Raw genomic sequence first — 21,728 nt, forward strand, 5'->3', positions numbered from 1 at the left:
TTCCCTTAATTTCAAGTGCTATGAGGTTTCTCAGAAATAAGCCCAGCATCCCTATTCAGCAAACTTCACATTGAAACATCTGTACTCCTGAGAAATATTTTAAGAGCCACAAAAGCCAAAGGTATATGAGAACAGCTTCTTAAACAAGAGTTTCCCCATGAATTTAGATTTACCATGTGTGATAGAATGCAGTTCTGAAGTTAACAAGCCCAGGGACTAGGAAATAAAAAGGAAAGAAAACACATATCATATGCCTTAGAACATGGCAGTCAAGCTTCTGATAGGAAATGAATAAAAACGAAAGAAAGACCTTCATAAGCAAGATGTTACCTCTGGTTTTAACTTAAAGAAATGTTTGAATGATCCCATTAAAAACCTAATTAAGAAAATAATGTATCAGCCTATCTCCCATTTGCATTTATGAAAATATGCCCCTCAGTGTATTTAAATTATACCTACATCTAGTTAATGTCAAAATATGGATTCCTCAAAACATGTACATGTGCAGATTATGGACCCAACCCAAGTAGAGGCCATTTCGGCCCAAACTTCCAACAGTACAAGTTGAGTCTTAGTGAAAAATATTTTCCCTTTTGGGGAATTTAGGTATTTTAACCAAGTCTAAAGTTCAATTAGTTAAACATGTGACATGCTCTCTCCCCCCAATTTCATCTATGAGAAGGGACTTAGGACTGTTCTTCTCCAGGCTGCTCAAGAAAAAATATTTTGGGGAGGATTATTTGGGGGTGTTACACATTTAAGGAATAATACAGACAAATTAATGGGTACCCATGGGAAAAGCAGTAGGACAGTAAGCGTATTAAAACCAAGTCAAATGGAAAAGGGTGAAAAATATTACAGATGTCCAATCTAAAGGCTGTTATTCTGTCAGGATTGGAAGTAGGTGACATGCAGTTCCCATGACAAGAAGAAAAAGCCATAAAAAGGGACTTCCCTTGTGGCGCAGTGGTTGAGAATCTGCCTGCTGATGCAGAGGACACAGGTTTGATCCCTGGTCCTGGAAGATCCCACATGCCACGGAGCAACTACTGAGCCTGTGCTCTAGAGCCCGCGAGCCACAACTACTGAAGCCCGTGCACTCTAAAGCCCATGCTCCACAACAAGAGAAGCCACCACAATGAGAAGCCCATGCACTGAAATAAAGAGAAGCCCATGCACTGCAACGAAGAGTAGCCCCTGCTCGCCGCAACTAGAGAAAGCCTGCACACAACAACGAAGACCCAATGTAGCCAAAAATAAATAAATTTTTTAAAAAAAGCTGTGAAGAAAAAGGACTCAGGAAACATCATCCAGCTGGACCACCTCCTACAGGCGATGGTGAAGACACAAGATGGCGGAGTTGAGCTGAATGACCTTGAAGGTCCCCTCCAACCTGGCGATTCTATCACAAAATATTCCTCTCCTGTAACCACATGTAAAATATAAATGTTGCTTCCTGGGATGCAACCAAGAACAGACTGCTTTTAATCATGTCAGAAAAGGGGTTGCCTGCTAGTGAGGAGTTTGTACCTTGACCTGGGGCTTGTTTTGTCATAAATAATCAACAAGGCACATTGCCATGCAAGGCAAGGTTGGCCTCGGCACATTTTCCTGGCCTCATCTTTTTTTTTTTTTTTTTTTTTTTTTAATTATTATTTATTTATTTTTGGCTGTGTTGGGTCTTCGTTTCTGTGTGAGGGCTTTCTCTAGGTGCAGCAAGCGGGGGCCACTCTTCATCGCGGTGCGCGGGCCTCTCACTGTCGCAGCCTCTCCCGTTGCAGAGCACAGGCTCCAGACGCGCAGGCTCAGTAGTTGTGGCTCACGGGCCCAGTTGCTCCGCGGCATGTGGGATCTTCCCAGACCAGGGCTCGACCCCGTGTCCCCTGCATTGGCAGGCAGACTCCCAACCACTGCGCCACCAGGGAAGCCCCGTGGCCTCATCTTATTAGATGAAAAGTGGAAACCCCAGGCTGTCTTTGGCCTTTGGGCAAGGAAGCTTTTATTATTTGCACTAGTCATGAATAATCTGCAGCTAAAGAAGAGAAACCATAAGAGTCTTATAAACCGCAAGTCCTGGTGGTGAGTTTGCCATATTTTCAGAATGGATACGATATTCAAGAACTATGCAGATACCTCAACAGTCTATATGCTTATTCCTGTCTCTAGGAAACCCCAGTATTTATTTCTTATATAAGTGATAGGGTACCACCAATCCTCCTTAACTTTCCGCTCCAAAAATTTTACTATATACCACTGTGTTACATTAAAATAAATATTGAGGCAATCATCTTTTTTATTATTATTATTATTATTAACAATGACCTTAGCACATCAGTTAGAAATAGGTTTATCTGCTAACAAGAACAGTTTTACTGTGTGTGTGTATGTGTGCACGCATGCGCGTGATTATTTGTCTTTTGCAATTAGAGATCTCACTACGGGAAATTCAGGGCTGGTAGAGCAAATGTCAAATAACAAGTAAGTGCAGGAGCTAGGATGTGAATCTGCATTTGTCTGAGGTCAGGGCCCATGCATTTGCAATCATCACCATGTCGATATACAGAAGGATCCAACCTCAGGAATCAGGTCATCCCGTAACTGACCTTGTTACCTTCCTGCCAAGGGCTCCTATGTTTCAGTAGATGGAACATCAATGTTCTTATTCTGTTAAGCTCTCAGTGCCAGTTCATCCCCCAGTGGATATTTGCAGCATCTTCCCTAAATGTAATTAACACTAAGAAAGCTGAAGGAAATTTTAGGATTTAGGTGACATGTTTTACAAATACAGATGAAGCCAGTCCTCGAGTTAGAAGGGATAATAAGATCATCGATTTGCTCAAAATATCCAAGATCATCAGGCCTAATAGACCCAATGCTATATTTAAGGAGAGACATTGAAAATAACAAGCTCATAATAATCTATAAGCAGATTCTGCTCATTTAATTAATTCCCACAGAATGAGTCACAAATTATTTTCAAAAGAAAAAATACTGGAAAAATGTGGTCATTCAATAAAAAAGGAAGGCATTTACTCCTACAGAGAAAGTAATCCAAACAGACCTTAGAAAACATTTACCTTTGCCTAATTATTCATGGTAGTCAACTTTATATGGAAATTACCAAATCTTAATACCTCATATGACCAATCATGTGTTTGCTTTTCTGTCCACAATTAAAACAAAGCCCTAGACAGACAGTGACTTCAACATTTTCAGCAAATTAGAAGAAATTTTGAACAAACAGGCCTCAAGAGGATGATACAGTATCTTTCTTGAGTGATCAAAAGTTTATGATGTAGAATGGTTTCATCAGACCCAATCATGTCATTCCAAGATGCGGTTTCTTTTTTTTTTTTTTAATTGAAGTATAGTTGATTTACAATGTTGTGTTAATTTCTCCAAGATGTGATTTCTGACTGAAGAATGGTGACCTTTGACAAATAGCTCAAACTAAATTACAGAGATACATGCCCATATTGAATTAGAGTTGGTTTCCACCCCTTGATTCTACCAATGCATTGAATGAATCTCTTTTTCCTCCTTCCTTCCAATCTTCTTATTCTTTTCACACTTCTCCCTTTTAATTATGTCCTAAGTTCTGTACGAGAAAGCATTATACCTCCTTAAAAGATGCTCTGCCATAATTGACCGTGTGTTTTGTTTATGCCTCAGGTTACATAATATGTGTAAAATTTGTTTCTTTCATTCTTTCACTTTTACATTCAGTATTTACTAAAGGATCCCTAGGTGTCAATAGTTTGGCATCATTCTCTCTGGAGAACTAAAAAAGACAGGTTCTAGAAGGTGCCATTGTTAGCTGCCCCAAAGCCCAGATAGAGCTAAAGCTCGAATGACCATATGCTAGTGTTCCCGGGACAGTACTGGTTTATGCCTATTGTCTGACCATAGCTATTTATGGTGAGATTTTTCATCTTCAGATGTGCTGGTTTGGCGAATTATATGTTCATTCTAGTTAGAACCACAGGAAATGTGGTTTCTTAAGCTGGTGACCATGTCAGCCTGTCTTCCCATGTGTAGTAACTAATAATTAAGAAACCTCAGATCACATAATTTGACACAGTAGTGCCGTTGTTCTTATGCAAAAACGAGCTCCAATGCCTAACAGAAAAGAGCCCCCACCTAGAACGCTCTGTGCAGCATTAGCTTGTATAAGAAAAGGAATAATAGCTAACATCTATTGATTCTGTCTTAAGTACCAGGCTGTGCGAAGGACCCTCAGCCACCATCTAACCCTCAGCGACAATCTTAGAAGGTGGGCATGTTGATTTCCATTTTCTTATTGAGGACACTAAGGTTCTAATATGGGAAGTGAGATGCCCAGGGGGCCCAACTATAACCTCACTGGAACTGAACTAGGGCATGATATTTACGGATTCATTATATTAAAACAGTTCTACTCACTAATTACACAGAACCCGTTCTCACTTCGTTGTGGATATGGTGGGGACAATGAACTGGGATGGAAGGATGGGGCAGGGGTCACAACCATTGTGCTGGATGAGTTTGTGTGGTTCCCCACTCTCTCGTGGAATCTGCTGGATTCAGGGGCTCCTCCTAGCATTCTCTCTGGCCACCCACACTCCACCCTTCCCAGTCCCTACATGTGCACATGATTCTTTGTCACCAGAAAGTGATGTGTGTTTAAACTTTGTCCCATGGCTTTCAGGCTTCTAGCATCATCCTTCACTTAATTCCCAAACATATAGCTTAAACATCTATCTAGAGTTTGCTTGTAGAAAACTTAGTATCCCCACCTATATCAGAGAATTTCTATTGATGGCTTTCGAGACCTGACTGCTATTCTTAATCTCCCATTCTATTTTTAAACTTCTTTCTTCCAGCTTTATTGAGATGTAATTGACATAGATCATTGTGTAAGTTTAAGGTGCAGGTGTTGACCTGGTACCATGACATATTGCAAAAAGATGACCATCATAATATTAGCTAACACTTCAATCATATCACATAATTACTATTTCTTTTTTGATATGAACGTTTAAGATCTACTCTCTTAACAACTTTCAAGCCCCACTCTCTTTTATTTTAATTTTCATTTTATATTGGAGCATAGTTGATTAACAATGTTGTGTTAGTTTCAGATGTACAGCAAAGTTATTCAGTTACACATATATCCCACTCTCTTTTAAACGTCCCAGCCACCTTCTCTGTGATCACTGCTTGCTGGACGTTTCCTACAATACCATTTGAACAAGGCTGTTTATTGGACAGAGTGGACTTTTACTGAAACTTTGAGGAAAACGTAGAGTGATCATGGCATCAAAAGGAGACCACAAAACATTGAAGACTGAGTGTCACTCTCCCTACATTCATTTGCTGTTCTCCAGCTCTGGATATCTTACTTGGCCTCTCCCTTCGTAAACCCCTGTTCCCTGGAAACATCAAATCCTCAAATCAAGTTCCTTCCCTTATTCCATCTTTTTACATGGTCCCAGGTCCCAGGGGGGAAAAAAAATATTTTTACCTACAGCTATTAAACAAGTCTAAAAGCAACACACAAAAATATCCCTCTATATCAGAATAACCACTTCACCCGAAGAAGGGCAATTCCTTTTGCTGTTATTATACTCTCCCATTTAACGGCCTCTGTCTATACTTTCCCATAACCACTATATTCACTGAGCTGTCTTCCTAAACAGAGGAGTAAGCTCTCTTTCTTCTGCTACCATTCGAGAACAAGGAAATCCTGACATCAGCTTTTAAGATAGCAATTTTCTTCTAATGATAGAAAGAAAATAGATTTAATTAATCACTAAAAATGTATTTATTGAGCACCTGTAATGCTTCAGGAATGTGGCAAAGATTATGGGGCTACGAAGCAACATAATATATAGATCTTCAAGGAGCTTTCAAGTCAGTTGAAGACAACATATTCTCCAAGAACAGATAAAAAGGAGAAAGAGTATAAAAAGGCTGATGCCTCTCCCACACTCCCTTCTCCTACCCAGTTAGACAAAACTGGTTTGAAGATTAAAAGGAAAGCATCTATGGAAAGAAATATGTTCTTTAAACTTTACATAAATTAATTGAAATTAATTTGATGCCTATTTATTTTCCAAATCCCCATCCCTGGAGACAAGTGATGGCTCCCAAAATAAAATACACTTTGCAAAAAAAGTATTTTAAAGCTATTTTGTTGAATATCTTAGTGCACTCAAAGTAGAAAACGTAGACTGATGAAAAACACTTTACCATGGAAAGTTTAAGGTGAATGATTTTAGCTCAAAAGAGATAATTGTTTTGTTTTGTTTTTACACATGGAGGTGTTTAAAAGACTCCCATGTCCATAAAGCTGGTGTCATTCTGTACTTCAACCCCAAAGAAAAACCAGCTAATTGAGGAAACTTGGCAAGGGCAGATTCTCCTGGGACCAATTAGATAAGAATAGGAGAAATGAGAGTTTGCTTTCTTTCTTCTATGGTGGTTTCACACACCCGCTACAGGGTTGTTGCTGACCAAGTATGGAGGCTGGATGGTATCTTTCAAGCAAGAAAGTAAAAAGCATCTTTTACAGCTGTACTTACCCAGGCTCAGGCCAAACAGCTGGCATCTTTAGTAACTAACCCAAGCACTTCCTCACGCAAACATGTAATTCCTCCCAGGAGCCCTGATGGCATGTCAGCAATCTACCATGTTTGAGATGCAAAGACTCAAGGCAGTGTGGTTTTCATGCTTTCAAGACAGGTTTCAAAGCATAAACAAATTACATAAGCACAGATTCTAATGAGTATAGAAACTCCATAAGGGCAAAATGTATTACTGATGGCCAAACAACAGGCTTTGAAATCAGATACACTTGAGTTTGAATCCAGCTTTTCAAAAGCAAAGTAGCTGAGTAATTTGGGTCTAACATTTAGCTACTATGAGTCTCAGTATACTTAGTTCTAAAATGGGAATAATAGTTCGCTCTGGGGTTTACAAGTGATGGGTATAAAGAGTCAGGCGTTCAATAAGCTATATCCATGTGGTTGAAATCAAAGTGATGTATAGCATCATGTCAGAATTATTCTCCCTTAATTCATCACTGGAATTGTCTCTGATGGCTAGTGTATGGCATGCGTGCATTCTGACTGCTCCAAATCTTTCCAGTGTATATATTCACAGCATCGGGCACCTCTTCTCAATTCTTCACAGTTGAAATTTTCTATTTATTCCTGTATGTGGTTGAAATGAGTCTCCTACCAGATACAAGCTTCTTCAAGGCAAGCACCATTTTTTTGGTTATGTTTTGTTTTGTTCTTTGCATTGGTAGAAGCATCCCCAGGGCGCACAGAGGTGCCTAGCCCATGATTGGCACACACAGTTATTGATCAAATGAAATTTTACAACCTTGCAAAAATAATGTTTTCCAATTTCACAGGTGAGAAAGCTGCAGCTCCGAAAGAACCATTTTCCTAAAGTGACATCGGTAATAAATGGAGGGCCTGAGACGCAGACCTAAAAGTGATTCTCTAGAGTCAATACAGTTTCTATTAAGACAGACAATGTCTCATTACCCTCCTCTTCTCTTACAGATGAATAAACAGGAGCTTAGAGGATGTTAAATAACTTTCCCAGGCAGATGTTTGCAGAGCTAGGGCTCAAACCCAGGCCTCCAACTAGATGTCCAGAGCTGCTTCTCTCTAACCAGTTTTCTGTTCACGTAAAAACCATTCTCAGGATGGAGCCTTGACTGTCCTCTCTGCTGTTTGGCTCAGGCAGGAACAATTCTTTTGTTTGTTTTTTTTGCCCTCAATGATCTAAAGGAGTCAGTCCCACCAGAGTCTTAGACTGGCCTGGCATTGGATGGGAGGTGGGCTTCAGCTGCCACCTGTTTGCTTGTCCTAGTGTTTGCTGGACAACATTTCTGCTGAATATGTCTGACAGGCAGTCGGGCCTTTTGATCACCTGAAAGTGTCCCTCGGGTTCTACCACAATAGGGTGTGGGAGTGTCAGGCTGCTGAGCGATTAGATAAAAGAGATTGCACGTTTCACCAGCTCTGGAGCGCAGGGGTGAACAATCTACCCTTAGGATCCGCTGGGGCACCCACATGAGCGCCACGGCTGCAAAGATACTGACAGGTGTGCCTTTGGAGTCCAGGTGTAGGCTCTATGAGTTGTGGGTTCTTGGAAACCAGGAGGGATACAGGTTTCAGTCAAGCAGCTCAGATGTAACTTTTCCATCCTGCCATCTGAAATAAATTCAGAAGAAAACAGGAAACCGACTCGGTCTTGGCAATATTAATTTTTGCTAGGAAGCTTTGCATAGTGCACCGAGAATAGAAGACGGGATCTCCCGTAGGCTAGTCCCAGTAACTGTACTTGAACTCTATTCACTCTAAGTGAAGTAAGGCAGACAGTGAAAGATATCATATGATATCGCTTATATATGGAATCTAAAATAATAATAATAATACAAATAAACTTATTTGCAAAACCAAAACAGACAGACTTAGAGAACAAACTTATGGTTACTGGGGATAGGGGGCGGGGAGAGATAGATTGAGAGTTTGGGATTGACATGTACAAACTACTGTATGGTTTTTTTTTTAGAATGTCAACTTTTTATTAAAGTTAAGAAAAATTAATCTTATAATTTTTAGGAATACACATGTATGTCTTTTTTTTTAACATCTTTATTGGAGTATAGTTGCTTTACAATGGTGCATTAGTTTCTGCTTTATAACAAAGTGAATCAGCTATACATATACATATATCCCCATATCTCCTCCCTCTTGCGTCTCCCTCCCACCCGCCCTATCCCACCCCTCTAGGTGGTCACAAAGCACTGAGCTGATCTCCCTGTGCTATGTGGCTGCTTCCCCCTAGCTATCTATTTTACATTTGGTAGTATATATATGTCCATGCCACTCTCACACTTCGTCCCAGCTTACCCTTCCCCCCTCCCTGTGTCCTCAGTCCATTCTCTACATCTGCATCTTTATTCCTGTCCTGCCCCTAGGTTCTTCATGATTTTTTTTTTTTTTTAGATTCCATATGTATGTGTTAGCATACGGTATTTGTTTTTCTCTTTCTGACTTACTTCACTCTGTATGACAGACTCTAGGTCCATCCACCTCACTACAAACAACTCAATTTCGTTTCTTTTTATGGCTGAGTAATATTCCATTGTATGTTTGTGCCACATCTTCTTTAGCCATTCATCTGTCGATGGACACATGGTCGCTTCCATGTCCTGGGTATTGTAAATAGAGTTGCAATGAACATTGTGGTACATGACTCTTTTTGAATTATGGTTTTCTCAGGGTATATGCCCAGTAGGGGGATTGCTGGGTCGTATGGTAGTTCTATTTTTACAAACTACTGTATTTAAAATAGATAGAGACTTCCCTGGCGGTCCAGTGGTTAAGACTTTGCCTTCCAATGCAAGGGGCATGGGTTCGATCCCTGGTTGGGAAGCTAAGATCCCACGTGCCTCACTGCCAAAAAACCAAAACATAAAAAAAAAAGTAATATTGTAACAAATTCAATAAAGACTTAAAAAATGGTCCGCATCAAAAAAAAATCTTTAAAAAAATAAAATAGATAACCAACAAGGACCTATTATATAGCACAGGGAACTCTGCTCAATATTCTCTAATAACCTAAATGGGAAAAGAATTTGAAAAAGAATAGATACAGGTATATGTATAACTGAATCACTTTGCTGTACACCTGAAAGTAACATAGCATTGTTAATCAACTATGCTCCAATATAAAATAAAACTTCTTAAAAAATGATTTTCTACATAGAATACTGCCAGGGGAGAATGTTTTAAATAAAAAAAGACTAGGAAGCACCAGGATAGCTGAACTGGTAGAAATATCCAAATATTTCCTTGCCAATTGGTAAAATACTCAAGTTATCCAAATAGCCCCCCTTACTTTGTGGCCATCCGGTGCCCTCCCCACCCTGTCTTCTGTGGACCCACCATGTAAAAGGTACAGCTAAGAACCTGCATGACCCATTTAGAATTGGTTTCCATACTGTGATGCCAGAACTCTGGTGGGCAAAAACTTATTAAATATTTTAAATACTACTCTGCTTCTGAAATTGCTTTGACTTCTCTGGTTTCTCTGTTAGACCATAAACATTTGGATGGCAAGAACTGGGCTTACCTCACTCTTTCAGCCCTCACCCCTAGCACAGAATTGGAAACAGCCTGTGTTCTCAAGAAATTAGAAGACACAGAGCAGCTTTTCAGTACAGTTTGCTATTTTAAAACAGGTTGGTGGTTGAAGTGTGAATATATACATTCAATGGTGTGGATGTGTATTTTATCCTCCAGGGACCATGGCTAGTTTTCATTTATAAGATCACAGGCAGCCTTCTCTTCGTCAGTCGTTACTACCCAAATGCTTCTGTAAAACTGGAGACGGTGCAGTTTCACAGGAGCCACAGAAGTAGCTTCATGAACTGTGCCAGCTTTGGCAGCTTTCCTGTTTCCTGGCACAGCTGGGAATATGCGGGACATAGGATAAGCATTCTTCTCATAGAGTCGTCGTAAGTGAAATTAGCTATACGCTACGTAATACACACACTAAGCAGTAGGGATTATACGGAGTCTTTTAAAATTTCCTGCCCACTTTTATATGCTGGCTTGCATCTCCCCTGTTTTGGACTTTTCCTCCTTCCACACGCTCATAAATGGAATCCTGGGTGTGGGGTACGTGTTAAAGCTGTTTGAAACATTTACACGTTTCCTAGAACACCATTAAATGCAGGGAGTTTGGTCACTTGCATACCTTTTCATCTGGAATAATAAAAAATATTGTTATTAACAGTACGTCTATTTAGTCAATATTTTTATGTATTGATCTCCCACCAGATGGCAGGGGCTTTAAATACATTGCCTTTTATTTTGATCCCATATTCTAAGATTGATATTCTTATCTTCATTGTACTATGAGAAAAACCAAAAGCCAGAGAGGTTAAATAATTTCCCTGAGGCCATCCAGCTACTAATTGGCAGTTCTGGGATTCATCTCAAATCCACCTGGCTCCGGCTGGCGATTGCCTTTCCCCTGGTCAGGCTGCGTGTCTCTGTCATTCCTTCTTCACTGACTCACGCCTCCTCAAAGGGGGTCTGCTCCTTGTGCCCGACACATACTCCGTCTTAGAAGCAGGCATGCCACCCTCCCAGTTAGATTTTACAGCAGTGGGTGTCAAATTCCGGGACCCTAGAATCAAGCAGGGAGATGCAACAATTACAGATGCTCGGGTTCTAATTCCAGCTCTTCTCCCTTAATTGGTCTGCAGTGGGTCCGGACATTTGACTTTTTAAAAAGTTTTCTGGCAATTCAAATGTGCAAGAAAGTTAGAAATACAGTGTGCCCATGAATCCCCTGGGGATTTGTTAAAGAAGATCCTGTGTCTGTAGAACTGGGACTGAGCCTGAGTTTCTACGTTTGCAAAAAGCCCCCAGTGACACTAGAGCTGCTGTTCCATAGATTTTCTTTTTTTATTTTATTTTATTTTATTTTCTCATTTTTTATTTTATATTGGAGTATAGCTGATTCACAATGTTGTGTTAGTTTCAGGTGTACAGCAAAGGGATTCAGTTATACATACACATGTATCTATTCTTTTTCAGATTCTTTTCCTATTTAAGTTGTTACATAATATTGAGCAGAGTTCCCTGTACTGTGCAGTAGGTCCCTGTTGGGTATCCATTTTAAATATAGCAGTGTGTACATGTCAATCCCAAACTCTCTAACTATCCCTTCCCCCCCGTCCCCCCCTCCCCTGCCAGGAACCATAAATTTGTTCTCTAAGTCTGTGTGTCTGTTTCTGTTTTGCGAATAAGTTCATTTTTATCATTTTTTTTAGATTCCGCATATAAGTGATAGTCGATATTTCACTTTCTCTGTCTGACTTACTTCACGCAGTATGACAATCTCTAGGTCCATCCATGTTGCTGCAAATGGCATGATTTCCTTCTCTTTAATGGCTAAGTAATACTCCATTGTATATATGTACCGCATCTTCTTAGTCCATAGATTTTCAACGCCCCAGAACGTCCACTGTTTCTCCTCCCAGCTGACCTGGCCCCCTCTCCTCCAGACGGTGCTCCTCCAGGGAGAAATTCTCCTGCCCGGGGTTTGCACAGCGCTCTCAGCTGCTCTCTTCCAGCAGATTCAATAAATCATGTGAAAGCTCTGGTTTCCACTAAAACACGCTGTTAGCTGAGTAGAATAGAGGGTGCTGTGTAATGAAGTCCAGGTCACAAGTTCATTGCCTGAGTTTAATGCCTGCAGGGATCAGTTAGCTTTTCTGCACCCTTAGCCACAGACCCCAGGCTAGCCAACCCATAGATGTGTGTGCCTGGCCCTGCCGGATGAATGGTGCTTCCATCATGCACGAAATACTCACCAGGAAAGCAGCCAGTGTCTGATTCTTACCCACAAAGAGGCCAACGGGATCATCTTGGTAGAAAATAAACAGTCAACAATATCAGCTGTAACTAGAGGCTTACATGTTCTAGACACTGGGCTAAATATGTTAGAATTTTCATAATACTCTGTTAGGTATGTTGTCTCATCCCCATTTTATAGATGAGGAGATGGGCTCACGGTTTTAATCTCTGATGGCACGCAGCCTGTAAGCAACCTGGGGTACAAGAACTCAGGCTAGGAGTTACCTGCTAAAACACATAAATTAGGGATGATGGATGATTTGCAGCCTGTTAGGTTGGAAACTTAAAAGTACATTCTTCCAAGCCCTATCCTGCCTATTAATTCTCTGTATTGTTCCTGCAATTTATAGTGATGATGACTGCCTCACTGATTCATTGTGATTTTAGAGAAGCATGAATCAGACCGTGCCTAGATTTAAAAAAAAAAAAAAACTGATTAACTATATAATATTGGGAGTATTTTAGCTGCATCTAAGATGAGCAGCAACGTATCTACAGTTTTAACCACCATAATAAGTGTCCTGGTCCTTCTGATGTACCTTTTGATTTGTCATCAGTTACAAGGAACTACTTCTAGGCTAGGAGCCTAGAAACTACTCCATTCAACTTGAACTTTGATTCCTATGTATCTGACTACTAGGGTCTGCTTTATTTCCATAGGTAAGGTAACACCAATTTGGATGTAGTTGTTCACTTTTTAGGCAACAGATTCAAGGGGAAGCTACATCTACTTTGCTTTGGTGTTCAGAGCTATAAATTTTTGAACTTTATAGTGAATATTGAATACTAAAAAATGAGGAAAAATCATGATTCCAGTAAGGTCTAAAGATGAGATAATTTAATACTAAAGCCAAATTGCTACACAATTAAGTACCAGATTAACACAACTTTCTGGAGGCATTCCTCATTACCTTTCCCTGTTCAGTTCATCAGTTACAGTCTCACTCTAAATCAAGTCAACCAATTAGTCAACAAGTTTTTATTGACAACTCTTTATACTGGGAACTATCCTCAGCCCTGGAACTTGAACCAGTCAGATATAAGTCCTGCCCACATAGAGATTGTGTCCTTCCTTATAAAAGGACATTTTTCTTTTCTTTTTATTTATTGAATTTTTTTTAATATCCCTGTAGAGTCTTTTCTCTTATTTTAATGGAAGATCTGTATAATCTGATAAATACTTTGCTTTTTAGTTAGCATTCTTCAAGGTGTTTCTGGTGATGGTAAAAAATAAAACTCATGGATTCCTGCTATTTTAACTGAAATATTTCCCTAAACCTCCCTCTCCCCAGAGATTCTCCAACCTCTCCTCCTGCTTTATTTCCTTCCTGTTATTTTATCACTCTCTGAAATTATTTGTTTATATCTTTACACATTCTGCCCATCTTTCCTTCACTGCATGTAAGTTCCAGGGTCACAGAAGTCTTTGCTTAGTTTGGTGGTATGTCATCAAAACCAGAACAGGGCCTAGAAAATAGGAGGCACTCAAACAATATTCCTTGGATAGATAAATGAATGAATAAATTAATGAATATTGGCCACAGATTCAGTAGAAGAAAATTATACACTGGATGAGAGGTTAAACAAAGATGGGCTTTAGGCTCCTCTATCTAACCATGACATTTTAGGATTTTACAATTCCATTTCCTGATTACCACTAATAATAATCACTTCTTGAACCTGCAGTATATGAGCAAGGTGATTTGGTGGCTAATGCTCCAAGGACACTGTAGTCATATCAAAATAGAAGTCAGTATTGACATTTACTTGTGGTGTTGTGCTAAGCGTTTCAGTCTTCAAACACTTCTTGTGTGAAACAATTTTTTCCCCCTTTGGCATCTTCTAAAGCCCACTTCACTAATTACAGATACCTTCCATTTTTGCTAGGGACCCCTGAATTGCTTTCCTCAAAATTGTTTTCAATGAAGTTGGTGACTAGACTATTGTTAACAAAAAACTAAAGAAATTAATGTAGTTCAAGTTTTCAGCTGTCTTAATAGTAAGTGATAATCGACATAAAATTGGTCTCCCTTGGCTTAAATCTATGGCCATTTACGGGAGTGTGTTTAAAGAGTATGAAAAAGCATGAGTTTGTGTATACAAACTTGTCATCAGTCCCCATAATATTAAAACAAGAGCCTAACAGTTGAAGCACCAGCAAATTGATTTGGTTTTAGGAGAAACAAAAGGAAGAAAAAAACATGCATTTTTTTAGCAATTATCATTATGTGTGTCTACAACATAGCTAGACAGTGGGCCAAGGGAACCAGATACTCAAAATATGTTACTTCCTTTCAAATTTACTGTAGTCCTGTGTGATAGGTGTAGCATCGCCATTTGACAGATGCAGAAGCTGAGGACCAGAGAGATCATGAGGAATTGAATCTGGATTTTGATCCAGATATGCTCCCTGTACCATGCTCTTTGCATGTTGCAACACTGCCTCCGGTGGTCTAGGCTGATATTACACACAGTATAAAAGCATTAAACATGTTGGGTGTGTATATCCTTTCACCTAGTGATGTGCCTTTGGAGATATAGTCCCCAAAGCTTATATATATATAATATATATATTATATATATATATAACATATATATATATATATATTATATATATATATATAACATACATATTTATTATACATATGAATACATATATATTTTCTTTCTGGTGGTAGGATTATGAGTGCTTCATTATTTTATAATTTATATTTATTGTTTTAAATTTCTACAAAGAATGTAAGTTACATTTTAAATTTGTATTTTAAAGTTTCTGTTGGCCTTTTGGAGGGCATCTATAAATCTTTGGAGACTGATTTCGAAGAGGGAACTGCCTTGGAACTGCTGCAAGAAGCAGAATATTAGCCTGAAGAGTCACTGATCTGCCTCAGCATCACATATCTGAAGATAAACGATTCATCAAGTCAAATCCAATGTTCCTTCCACTTTTGTTGCACTTCCTACAACTCAATGGCTAATAGAATGCCATATTCAAATAGTATTGAGCTACTTAATGTGTTTTTCCCAGTGTGTTAAGTTTGAAAATCACTGCAGAAGTTATTGCTACAATTATTTTCCACATTCATCTGCCAAAAGAAAGGGAAATCAATTCAGTACACATCTCGACTGCAAGGCTGTTATAAAAGATCCATTGTCTGCATCTACTCTGTACATGGATCTTTGAAATTAGAACCCACGATGCAACATACATTTTAGAAGAGTGATCTTCAACTGCCAGGCAGGCCCCAGGACTATTTGAAACATGATTTGGGGACCTCCAATTCAATTTCCATTACTCACAGGTCTTCACCTTTGTTTAGGCAGGTTCTAGACCCAATGATCTCACCCAATAGCTCGGTGATCTTCAGTAGGTCACTTGATCTTTTTCGATCTCAGTTTCTAATTGTGTAAAATGGGAACTGTCACGTGTGCAGTTCATTCAGCAGGGATTTTACGATCTTTGTTGGTCGTAGTGCTATTAGAGGAATGTGTGGTTATTGCAGGATCCTGAACAACAAGGTTATCTAAGTTCACAGAACGGGCCCACTTTCTGTTTCCACTTCTTACTTGCTATAGGCATTGGTAAGTCCCTGGACCTCTCTAAGCCTCAGTTTCTCTGTTCTTAAAGTAAATATGATTACATACATCCCTCACGGTTGTTGTGGATAGGAAATGAAATAATATGCATGAAGAACTTGGCACAGTGGCAGTCACAGAGTGAGTGGTCCGTGGATGGTAGATGCAACTATCTAAAGATTTAGATGCAAATCATTTTCAATGATTTCAATGTCGGTTCTTGCGTTTAGGTTTTGTTATTGTCTTTTGTTGAATGATAGGGTAAAAATTACACACATCTGTGTGTATGTATTTATGTATTCATTACTGGAAAATTGGCAAGGAGAAAATGGGGCTGGGATCCATAATTCTATCACTGCTATCTACTATCATTTTAAACTACTGTTAACATTTTGGTGCTTTTCTTTTTCATTTTTATTAATTCTGTAAGTATTTTCATAGATATAGTCATACATACTTCTGCAAGTCTTGTTATACATACTTCATTCAGTAACAAAACATAAGTACTTAATCTTGCTGCTACAAATATTGGAAAGTTTTAATTAATATTTTCATTATATAAGTAATTATGCATATATATTTTATTTAGAAACTACAGATAATAAATTAAGAAAATTATAATCATTTGTAATTTCACTACTAACATTTGAAGATATTTTCTTCTGGTCTTTCTTTATATGCATACACCTGTGATTTAATCTAAGGTACTAGCAATTGTAAGACCTACCATTACTTCCTAAGAAAGAAAAAAAATGCTACCAAATCAACACTGACACCATGCTTTCTTATCACTTAGAACTTGTATTTTGTATGTCTTGAAATGACCCTCTTCAATTATATAGGCATAGGTTTTTATCATGGTATCCTTCTTGTGCACACATAAGAAGAAAATAGATGCAAAATAAAATTGATAAGATATTTCTAAAATTCTTCCACATTCAGAGTTGGTCTGTCCTGACTCACCTTTGACATATTCATGTCTATATGTCCAACACAATGTTATCTTCTGGGTTGTTGCTTTTCCATGTAAACAATGTGTTTTCAGTGCTGAATCATTGTATAATATTTTACTATTTTTTGAAATACCAATTAAACTCCACTCTTGTATTACCAACAACGGACATAGCTAATAGAGTGACAAAGCTATACCCCAGCTCTGTCCAAATCTACACAGTTTTTATGTGGCCAGTACAACTACATGGTGGCCAACCAGGAGCCGTTGATGGGGAGATGCACCCTGATTTCAGGCATGCTACAAGGTGAAAGCATATACAGCTTAGAACTAGTGAAAAAGGAATATTTTACATATTTTTTCTCTTAGACTGCTTTATTTAACTTTATCATTTAAAGCATTTCCATTCCATATTAATTTGGGAACATTTCCCAGTATCTTTAAAATTCTTCAAAAAAATCATTTCTTTCAAAGTATTCAACAAATGTAGAGCCAGGAAACCTTAGCTTTTGAGGCCTTCAGAAGATTAACATTATTGACAACAAAACTTGCAAACAGGAATATATTGAAAAGTATTCCTACAAAAGCAAGGGAGGAACTGAACAAGTTAAGTGGTGAAGGTTTGAATGTGTACAAAATTTGAATTTTAAACATCTATAGCTTCGTGTTGGATATCTTGACTTCTGGGAAAAATGTTTCGATGGAGCTTCTAGTTTTAATTAGATAAATTCATATTCAGTATCAGAAGGGAGTAAAATTGAGAAAGCCTATGATATCACATAAATCTAAATCGATAAAACATTCAAGAGAACCATGGAAGCAATTTATTGGACACATTTTACTATGTAAAAATATCTAACAGGAGAAGATTCTGTGAAAGGAGGCAAAAACACTACATACATAAAATATCTGGGCTGAATATATATAAACATTTCTATTAAAAAAATACTACGATTTAGAATATCCTGCATTTAGCAAGTTTGCTCTGAATGTACCAGAAACCTCAGCACCTATAGAGATTGTTCACAATTACACATATTATGGCCTGTTGAAGGGTCAATTGAATGTCATCGATTTCCAATAAGTAAACTATAATTATAAAGAAAACTGTAAGCGATTTTATTTTTAAAAATAATATAATATGACCATATTGAAAAACATGAGAGTTTCAGAAAACTGTAATAGTGAGCTGTTATAGACAGATTCGGCTAAGGCACTGAGTAAGTGTCTGAATAAGTAACGTGAATAATTATTTTGCTTACTTGGTTTTTAATATTAAAACTATCCATAACAACTTTTAGAAATTATGTAAACATACTGTATAATTATTTTTTATTTTTTAGAAATAATTTTATTAGCAAAACACTTTATTTTTTAATTTTAAAAGCCCATTAATTATTATAAATTCTATTTTATACACTATGCTGTGTATATATTTCACTATACATTGTTATTCAGTAAGAAATATATTTTAATAATTTAGTTTTATAAATAATAAATATTAAATAATAGATTTAATAAATATTAAATAACATTTTAAAATATTTAAAACTCTTCTTTATGCCTGAAAATAATATCTCTTATGATGTGAAATAAGATATTCAATACTTTCTCTAATGTGGAGCATTTAGGATGATCATTTCCCCTATTGTACTCAATATTACACATGTTAAATGGTTATCTCTCCATCTGCATTGCTGATCATCTTGTTAGGATAGATTCCAAGCAGTGACATTCCTGAATCTTATCATAGGAACATTTTTAAGCTAAATTGCATCGAAGCCTTTTGACTGATTTTATATGTTCTCTGAATATCAGGAAATAATAGTAATAAAGATCCAATGCATAATTTAAAGAAAAAGAAATTATTTAAGGTAGGTTTTAAATAACTAAAAAAATATTAATAGCACTTTGTAGAAAGATAATGTCAAGCACATAATGTGAATGGTACTTGTGAAAATTATTTTAAAATAATTATATTTTTTGTTCAATCAATAATATTTTTAAATCCGAGGGGCTTATGGGGTATTTGCCATGTTCTGGGGCGTTACGCATAATGCTCAAGGTAAATGAGACGCAGACCTTGTCCTTAAGGAATTCATTTGGTAGTGGCTGAAATGCAAACAGAAGAGACAATTATTACAAACACTTGCAATTGCTATAGTAAAGCATCTGAGGGCAGTGGACACAGAGAGCGGCCCGTCCCCTTCTGCTGAAGACTGGGGTTGGTGATGGATCATGCACAGGGCAGATTTCATACGAAACATGATTCAGGAGCTGAGTTTGGGAGGCTGAGGAAAAGCATGGCATATTTGAGGGACAGAGGGATGACTGTGAAGTTGATCCTAATATTCTCGGGGCTGGAAGAGAAAATGGGGTGGGTCGGGGGAGGGGTGTGTGTGATTAAACTGGGATGAGTTCTATTTGTCTTGTTATGGATGTTCATTATATTAACTCACGCTTTTGTAGCTGACTGCCACTTATGCAGCTATTCCACATACTGTGTTCTTTCAAGATATATTTATTGATACCTTGTTTTCTGCGGGCCAGGCGCAATGCTAATCCCCAGAAACACAGTGTCAGGCAGGACAGATAAGCACAATGGTAATTAACAAGTAAAATAATGATAATTTAAAATAATGACAAGCGTTATGAAAACAGGGTAGAATTTTAAAGAATGTTTGGGCTGCAGTTAGATTTGGAAATGATCTCAGCTAAGAGACCAGGGAGCGCCTCTCTGAAAAGATGCTATTTGGATTATAGCATAATGCTAAGAAGGCTTTAGCCATCTTTTGTCTCTGAGAAAAACCAGTGCAGGCAGCAGGAATGACAAAACAAATGGCAAGTGCACATGCCCTGGACATGGCATGTTCTTTGAAGGACTGAAAGAAAGCCAGGGACTGAAGTTCAGGAATAAAATAAGAATGAAGAGGTATAAGCCCGGGGTGTAGAGAAAGAGGATAAAATGCCTCTAGCACGTATAGATCTTGGGTCAGCATTTGAGTTTTATGCTAAGTGCTATGGGCAGCTACTGGAACTTTCTAGAATAAAGTAATGTGATCTTTAAAGCCTAGTCATTTCTCTGTAACAGAAAAAAACCACATATATATATTCCCACCTTCTTCTGACCCCCTACACATTGCACCCGTCATCCCCCTCCTGAAGGCGTTCCAAAGCCTCATCCAGTCATGGCATCTACTTCCAAGTCCAGGTGTGTGGTAGTGTCTCCATAAAGTCTGGATGTGGCGTCTCTTGGTACAAAGATCTCAAATTTGAAAAAATAACAATAATTTCATCTCCTCTCCTCATCGTCCTCCCTAACCCCATATGCATACACACGTGTACATCCAATATACAAAAGCAGAACAGGAACAAAATAATCACAATAGACATTGCCATTCAGAGTGGGAAAGAGCGGGGAAGGTGACAAATGCCACACAGAGTCACTGGCTTACTGTCACTCTGCAAGCCTGTTTAGCAAATGCTGCAGAGCCCTCTTGACCTGGAGGACAAGGGCTTGATCTGCTCTCCGGAAGCAGCTCCTTTATTGGTCATCATCAGGGCTCTTCGACTCCTCTCTGGAAGGTTCTTCCTTTACTATGATCTTCCCCGATACCAGCAGAAATGAACATCAGGGGAAATGCCCATTTGGGGGTCTATCCAGCTTTCTCATCTCACTGTCTGTTCACAGAAAGTTGGGGCCACAAGGACTGTTTTAACGGCCAAATACTAAAAGGATTTTTTTGGTCCAAATTCATGATATGTTTATATTTAAATATTTATATTTATATTTGCCTCAAACTAGAGGATGTCTGACCAATATGTTTCCACTTAGTTCCATGTGCCAGTAACCACATGCAAAGTTCTTTCTGAAATACTTATCTTCTGTCTCATCAGCCCTATTCTCCAAGCCTTTCCCTCTCAACTCAATGGCAAATACCTATTTGGAAAAATACATAAAAATGGTACATCTCTAATCTGATCTTTGCCTTGAGTTGCATTATCTAACTGAGAGGTCTTACCACACCTTTGATGCTCAAAGTCTTTGTAAAAAACTCATCATTTCGTTTGTGTTTCTAGAAGCACTCAGTTTTTGTCCAATCAGGAAGACCTCAAATTTCTGTAAGCTCTCAAATCCTTTTACTTCTTCATGTAAACTGGCAGATCCTTTCCTGAGATGATCTCTCTCTTCTCAATCTTAACAAACACAGCCAGTACACACTTCTCACATTCTGATGTCCAGCCTCTTCCCTTAAGCCATAAGTCCACTGTGCATATGGTTTGCCCTCCAAATTAATGCCATCACTAAATGTTTCACGATGGCCAGACATAGATCTCCCTCTTTCCTGCGTGCAATACCAGATACCATCCCACCCACCAAGGAACCCCTAAACCTGGCCAACAGCATATGATTATTACCTAATCTTCTTTCTTTTTTTTACACAAGCTCCCCACTTCATCTAAGTAATTTCTAATACTAACTGCTCACAAAAGACAAGCTGGAAATCTCCAGGTGAAATGCAGCCATCTGTTTCTCACACTCTAGTTGGGTGTGTCTGGAGCACACTTCCCTCACCTTCCAGCTTTGCCATCGGGAACAATTGCCTCCATCTTACTCCATAAAAGATACATGCCGGGCTTCCCTGGTGGCACCAGTGGTTGAGAATCTGCCTGCTAATGCAGGGGACACGGGTTTGAGCCCTGGTCTGGGAAGATCCCACATGCCACGGAGCAACTGGGCCCGTGAGCCACAACTACTGAGCCTG

The 21,728-nt window shown here is 38.5% G+C and overlaps 1 protein-coding gene and 1 long non-coding RNA gene across 2 annotated transcripts in view; one reads left to right on the forward strand and one right to left on the reverse strand.

Annotated features, from left to right (window-relative positions):
* The window catches only part of CNTNAP5 (contactin associated protein family member 5), an 862,652-nt gene that overhangs the window by 273,119 nt on the left and 567,805 nt on the right, over nucleotides 1–21,728 (forward strand). The window lies entirely within an intron of this gene.
* The window catches only part of LOC309631478, a 571,739-nt gene that overhangs the window by 172,410 nt on the left and 377,601 nt on the right, over nucleotides 1–21,728 (reverse strand). The gene's annotated exons all lie outside the window — the stretch shown is intronic.

This window comes from Balaenoptera borealis, assembly GCF_965194805.1.
Source record: "Balaenoptera borealis genome assembly, chromosome: 6".
NCBI classification, from domain to species: domain Eukaryota; kingdom Metazoa; phylum Chordata; class Mammalia; order Artiodactyla; family Balaenopteridae; genus Balaenoptera; species Balaenoptera borealis.